Source organism: Bombyx mori, chromosome 12 (genome assembly GCF_030269925.1).
Source record: "Bombyx mori chromosome 12, ASM3026992v2".
In the NCBI taxonomy this organism is placed as follows: domain Eukaryota; kingdom Metazoa; phylum Arthropoda; class Insecta; order Lepidoptera; family Bombycidae; genus Bombyx; species Bombyx mori.
In genome coordinates this window covers 10,438,583-10,446,154 of record NC_085118.1, presented here as the reverse complement: position 1 = coordinate 10,446,154, position 7,572 = coordinate 10,438,583, and the positions used below count along the sequence as shown (strand labels likewise).

At 34.8% G+C, this 7,572-nt stretch overlaps 1 long non-coding RNA gene across 1 annotated transcript in view; it reads left to right on the top strand.

The window, feature by feature from the left end:
• The first annotated feature begins 3,486 nt into the window (after positions 1-3,486).
• LOC105841542 (uncharacterized) overlaps positions 3,487-7,572 on the top strand; it is a 28,686-nt gene continuing 24,600 nt past the window's right edge. Inside the window, exons 1-4 of the long non-coding RNA XR_005245302.2 lie at positions 3,487-3,727; positions 4,628-4,809; positions 6,712-6,793; positions 7,450-7,570. This is a non-coding gene — a long non-coding RNA (uncharacterized LOC105841542). The remainder of the gene's footprint in view (positions 3,728-4,627; positions 4,810-6,711; positions 6,794-7,449; positions 7,571-7,572) is intronic.

Below are 7,572 nucleotides of genomic sequence, written 5' to 3'. Positions count from 1 at the left end.
GACGCACACACGCATGCATACTATTTATTGTCAAACTTTTTTTCTTGACGTCTGTTGTCAAATTGAGAATAGAATATGGTTTGTCTTTGTTAATATTTTTTATAGTGTAGTCTTGGCGAAATTTGTGATTATAGAAGTATAAAATACAATCATAATAGTGTACAAACTTACAATTCCAATTAATTATAGTCGAATTTAGACTACTGCGGGACCTCTAGTATGTCTAAATACTTGACACACGGACAAGATGAAAGCTATGTTAAATCCTATGTAGTGCCCACTAAAGTAAAGATAACTTAGAACGTAGACTCTAAGTTCTAAGTTATCGCCGAGTACGTTTACCTTTAAAACATACAAAAATGACAGTGCATTTGTAAAGGCAACCAACCAGTGGTAATATTAGTAATAGTGCTATAAATACATACAATGTAAACTAAACAATATACAGTTTAAATATTTATGATTTATAACCAGCAAAAACACAAGGATAAGTTTCTCTATACGGACGTTTTTATGTATGTTTTTTAATTCTAGCCCAGATAAAAATATCAGCCCCTAAGTACCTACCAAGAACGAAGAAATATAAACCATTTATAAGAAAGCCCGCTCGTTCGAATTTAGGTGCTTACTCTCCCTTAAACAGAATCCTTTGGGACTACAATAATGTCCACGGTAGCGCGGTCTCCGTCAATGTTCCTTCGGAGTTGTCCGATTGCGCTGAACTTATTTTAAGTGAAATAGATGTTTTTTCAAATTGTCTCACTACTTACAGGAAAAATCTGTCGCGGATCATCTCCCAATTAAATTAATCTTAAGCAATGAATGAAATGTATCCAATTCTTAGCTGTATATTTTATTTTTATTTTTGATGTTAATGCAATGTCGATTGCACCTATAATTGAGGTGACATCTGCCATGAACTTTTGTCAATTCGTCAATGTTTTGTATTGATGATCACTTTGTTGGTGCAACTTATTAAATAAATAAATAAATAAATAAATTCTTTGCTGTAAGTACATCGATTATGTTGATTGCAGATTTGATCGTTTGGATTCAATTCTAAAATGTTCCCGTTTTTTTAGCTAAGACTTAGTTGATTTTCGTTGTTGTTGTTCTATTTAGTATTTATAGCTTAAAAATCTAAAACATTGTTACGAGCAAAAAGCACGTCTTTTAAATCAATGGAGCAATATGTTTGAGATAAATACTTTCACCTCTTTAAGATGGATTTTCAATGATTATTAATTAAAGTTAATATTTAGATAGTGGATATTCAAATAAAAGTGATCTGTATTTTAGGTCGGTTTAATCTGTCATTGATTAATTTATTATTTATTGAAGGAAGTAAATATTAGATTTAGATTGTTGGCAAGTTAGCGGTGGCCGCTGATAGGGAGGGGAAGGGTACCTCGCCTGTCTTACTCAGTGCGTAGGCGATTTGAATTTGACATTGGCGACTTTTATACTGAAAATTTTGAAATACAAACAAATTCAAATATGTTAAAACGAACTTCAATTAATTAAACGAATTTCGGAAGTTCGGAAGCGTAACGATATATGTCGAAAAAAAATTCACCCACCCAAAAGTTGCCCAATCAAAAAAATGTTATGCTCAATAATAAAACAATCGAATCGGAATTAGTTCTTGCCTGAAAGTTAATGAAACCGAAAATGTGGTAGTGTAATGATAATGTGTTTTACAACAGGCTGTGTTTGCTTGCGACTTTAATTGTAGTTATAGGTAATAAATAAAACCATTGACAACATAATTTTTTTCAAATTAAATTTCTTTTCGAGATTTATTTTTTATTAGAATTTTTTAGAATTAGAATTTTTAGATTATTAGAATTAGAATTTTAGATAGGATAAAAATGGCTAGTCACATCTGTTACAAACGTGTCACAGAACGTCATGAGCGCGAATTATTTCACGCTTAAGGTGTTATTTACCCATGTTCTAGCTGAGTATTCAAGAACGCGCTCGAATATGTTATTTCAGTATACGTGGTACGCGCTAAGCCCGTAGTTAGCATTCAGTTCGTTTTCTCCGAATTGAATTAAGTCTCTTCACTACCTTATGTATGGATGGATGTTTGGTATGAGTTGATATCGTATTGAGTCTTATTGAGAGGTATACTGACTACGATGTTAGCTAATTGGAATTAATCAGAAGTTAGTACGCTAGCGGTTTTAAATAGAATGCACGTGCAGCACATGAAAGACAGCCTAATTCATCTTATTGTAAGTAACATAGCATTACTAATTTCATACAATTTAAAACAGGTTTAAGCGCAACCATTATTAATATAATTAACAGAAGTCTTAAGACGTCCATGGGCGCTCTTAAAAATCGAGAATAAGAATATCGCGTTAAGAGGATAATTAAAAATAAAACAATGGAACATGCTGATTTTTAAACAGGTTTTTTATAAATTATTAGATGAACAATTGAGCGAATAGAGCTCACGTAATGCCTGCTTACCGGAGGAGGAAGAGGAGGTTAACACTGAATAGTGTTTTAATACAGCTTTCGCTCTGACAAGAATGCATGACGCATGCAAAAAAATTGGCTAGACTTTGATGTCTGTTTTGAAGATTTAAATTACAGTGGAAAAGTTTTGTATATCAAACCTTGAATTGAATTGGAACACGAATATCGCTGGTAGTAAGGAGTGGCTCCGTCAACCAAAAGTGTCGTTAAGTGCTGGGGCCGCTACGCCTCTGACAATTACTGCTCCGAGCCCATCGGTAATGACCCAGAGAGACCCTTACTAAAACTTACCTCACCTTACTCTAGTTCATTTTAAAGTAACGATGCATATCATTATTGATCCGATAGAGGTTTGTGATGTCTGTTTTTTTTTTATTTGTTTTTTATTGCCGTATAAGAAGACGAACATTCGGCCCACCTGATGGTGAGGTGACGGTACCGTCGCTCATGGACGTCAGCAATGCCAGGGGCAGAGCCAAGCCGCTGCCTAATATGTCTGGCGCACGATGTCGACTTATTGAAAACATTTTTATAGCTGAAACAATTGTTTAATAAAGTTTTCTATTGTAGCTTTTCAATTTGCATAGAACAACTCTTCAACTGATTCGTCGAATGCAGCAAGTGCTTTGTACGGCTAAGAAAGCTGTTTTCCTTTATTTTTTTTATTTCTTTATTTTCTAAAATCCCAAGGTTATCGTATCGTGATTTGTCTTGATTGCCTTGGATGGGTAGACGGACTCACGGTCCATTATTAGTTACCGAAGCCCGTCGATATCCAAACATGAATATTGTCACCCTCGCTAAGACATGAAGGCGAATTGGAAGGGTGTTCCATAATTCAACTCATGAGTGATTCAAGGGAGAAATTTGTTGGAGGGGGCATCTTTTTCCCCGCGTAGGTTCACAATACGCTGAGTGTTGTTGTGAGTTTCATTACTCGATTCAAGTGTACAGCGCGTCTCATCCAGTAGGCCACGGATGCTTGGAGTTTGCATTGTTTTTATTGATGCTCTTTTGACCTCATGAAGTTTGTTATCCAAATTCAATCACCATTGGATGGACACGTTACAAAACCGGATTCCTGCTTAATCCGTTCTCCGTGTCCAAGGAAATAATAGGTTTTATTGGTCACCCACTCGAAACATTGAATAGGAAACTTTAATTGGGAAATGTGTGTTCTTTTAGAGTAATATCTCACAGAACGTTCAATTTTACATTGGTTTAAAGGAACTATCAAGTAAGTGTAGTACATTGTTATAAAATATTACCTAACATATAGTATGATGAGTCAATAAAGTATTTATTAGCTTCAGAAGGCTATAAAGATTGCGAGTCACCACTAACATATGGTTTGTTTTGTCTATTCACAGGCATTTGTATATAATTTGTATAAAACGGCCGTCTGGTGTAGTGGTAAGTGACATGGTCACTACACAAGGGGGTCGCGGGTTCGAATCCCGCCAAGGGAAGATATTTGTATGATAATATAAATGTCTTTTCCAGGGTTATGGATGTACATTAAATATATGTATGTGTATAATAAAAATCTTACATTTATATCCGTTATCTGGTACCTGTAACACAAGTTCTTTACGAGCTTATCACGGGACCAGTTATCGTGGCGTGATTGTTAGTAAATATTTATTTATTTATTTATTATTTATTTAATATTTCGTTGCAATAAACACTACATTAAGTGCTACTATTTTGGTGGAAATTAGCAAGGATCAAGAATCAAGGCGTGCATAAAAACAGCCGAGTAAAAGGAAGACAGAGAACTTTTGACACAAAAGTTCCCTGTCTTCGAATTATAGGGCCATTGTTTGCTCAACCCCAAAAATTAAGTTAATTACTAATGATAAGTAATTGCTGCTGTCTGTTAGGTGCTTACTAAAGCCCATAGACATCTACAACGTTAATGCCTCCACCCACATGAGTTCTAAGGTTATGAGCATATGAGTTCTAAGGTCTCAGTGTAGTTACAACGGCTGCCCCACCCTTCAAGCCGAAACGCGTAACTGCTTCACGGCAGAAATAGGCAGAATAGTGGTACCTACCCGCGCGGACTCACAAGAGGTCCTACCACCAGTAAATAAGGAACTAAGAGCGAGATCATAGAGATAAAACTGTTTTTCAGACGTAGGTCGTTCGCGAACCATTCAAGACTATAGCGGAGTCTATAAGTTATTGCTCAGTTTAGTACTTGAACTACAACTGCTGCCCTAGCCTTCAAAAGGTAAAACGTTGCGACGATACCGACCTTTGCGTGCTACAGCATCGGGACGTGGTATCACGAGTCACTTGCGAATACAATATTAGGTATATATGATGAAATTGAATAGATATATGTATTTTTTTGTAAATATAACAGTGACAAAAATACCGAATTTTTATCTTCAGTAAACAGGAGTAAAAAAAAACCGTTTAAAGTACAGAGGGTCACGAGAGAGAGAGCTGACAATAAAATAAAACTCCTTAGGCATATAAATTTTGAGTGTCACATAAAAGGAACGAATGTGTGATGCAGCCCAGTTTTATTGGTGTCATCGAATTGTGTGACCGTAAGCACCGTGTTTTATTGCATCCAGTGCTTAATATTATCCCAGTTTACTGCTAGCCCGGTGCGGCGGGGCTTTGGGCGTTTTCGATTCGATAAATTCTGATCGAAATTTATTACACAACAATGACAGTGCCAAACCTAATATTTTGAGAAGAGATCAACCGTGAACCACGTTTTCTGTTCTTTGTCGTATAATTTTGTCGTATAATATCTATAATATAGATAATTTACTATTAGTGTTGCCCTTTTTTGAATTGCGTTAAAATTATACAGTTGAATATAAAATTATAGAATGAGTTTCAAAACAATATATTTCGAGTATCTACAGGAAAATAAAATACATGAATTTACTGGTGGTAGGACATCTTGTGAGTCCGCGCGGATAGGTACCACCACCCTGCCTATTTCTGCCGTGAAGCAGTAATGCGTTTCGGTTTGAAGGGTGGGGCAGCCGTTGTAACTATACTGAGACCCTTAGAACTTATATCTCAAGGTGGGTGGCGCATTTACGTTGTAGACGTCTATGGGCTCCAGTAACCACTTAACACCAGGTGGGCTGTGAGCTCGTCCACAAATCTAAGCAATAAAAAAAAAAAGCATTCGTATAAAATCTTGTCAGCGATTATACGATTTTGCGGCGTATTTCAAGAAAATTTCTAAAACATTTATATGAATTCTGACAGGTATTCGTATTGAGTAAACACCGGAAGAGCTCTTTTCTTTGACAGCACTTCCTGACAAATAAGTACCATAATTGTGTATTTTTCTCATTAATATATGTTATCGAGCAACACTTCCGGCCTCACATAATAAATTATTTACGAACTTAGGAAATATATAGAGCTTATTTATTGTCTTATAATATAATTATTAATTTCATAATCAAGTAAATAGTTCATTCATATTCCTTTATACTTATAATATTTTATTGGCGCTTGACAGCTTCCGGCGCAATAAACCTTACGGCGCAATAAGCCTTGATGTTATTTATGTTACATAATTCGATATTATTAAATAATAATTGTACGTAAATAATCAGCAGAATAATTAAGATGAACAATGTTAAATACTAGCTACTAGTTTGTATTAAAATAGGCCAAGATGATTGTATATGTATTGTATGTATAAATACCGGCGGTTAGCATATCTCTGTTGCATTCGTATTCTACCCACCGTAACGTGTACTAAAGAGAATATATTATTTCGTGTGGATGTAAATTGTCTCAATTGTCGCCGCCACCCTGAGGATCCTTTTATATATATCAACGCATTCGGATCAAAGATTTTGATAGCTCGCAGAATATCACAGGCCTAATGTTATTCTTTCTAAGCCTGTTAAAATTACGAGTCCGATAGAGAAAGTCAAAAACTAAATAACTTTCCTTTGTTTGCTTTGAATATAGATATCAAAACGTTTATCCAGTGTTCGAAAATTATTAGTAAAGCTTTTGTTATCTATTGCATAATTGCTGGAGTGAGATAGTTTGGAGAGTTCTTAGAACTGACAAGCACAACCATTTAATAATTGTTTGTAATCTAAAGACCTTTTGATCTCATAATCGGATACTAAATTGGTAAACATAACAATATCAAAATAAAATTTGAAATTGCTTTGTTCAAATTAGTTATGAAATGATTTAAGTTTTTTTTTATTGTTTCAGAGCGGTCCACGAACGAGTTCACGCATCCTACGTTCTTAAATGGTTTCCGGAGTCCCTAGTTAATAGACCGAAGTGCTGCGAAGTGAGAAACTGCATAATATGTATTTTTCTTAAACTGGAATGCGTGACTACTAAATAAATATAGACAATAGTTGTCGCAACTGCGAGTTGGCTACAGATGAACTGGTGCTACCTAACCATTCGGACTCACAATACGCCATCAATGAAACTCAAAAAAATTTAAATTATATTGACTTTAATTTCAACTTAAAACAAAAAACGATTTCATGTTAAATACAAAATATTATTATATTTATTTTCAAATTAATCAAAGTCAACAGAAATTAATGTTGTATCTCGTTTATATTGTGGAGCAAAAACCGGGCTTCCTTTGGAAACACTAACCGGGCTGATAACTATCGTATAAATCACTCCAATCTGAAAATTTGCCACATCGATGGTTCAGGCACTAGAGCTTATTTAATCTCCCGGAAAATACCATTACTATTTCGGTTAAGATTTTATTGTGAAATTTTGGCATCGTTCAGTTTTCAAAATAGTGAAAACTAATTTGAATTTTGAAATTGGAAACTATTCTGTAAAAGCGTGTTTTTTAGTTTTTTAAGCTATTATTTTTTTGTTTTATCTTGTACAAGCTGTAACACATCACGGATCATTTAAAGGTCTGAGTCTACTTACAGATTTTGTTTTTATCTGTTTTTATCATATGTTCCACAGGTAGCGCTTGGAAAAATTATTCAAGATGATTTCCATTTTACCAACGCACCGGATTAAATATTTTAACTTGCGCCTCGTTTGCGAGCTCAATACTGGATTCAGTTAATTACAACAATATTATGT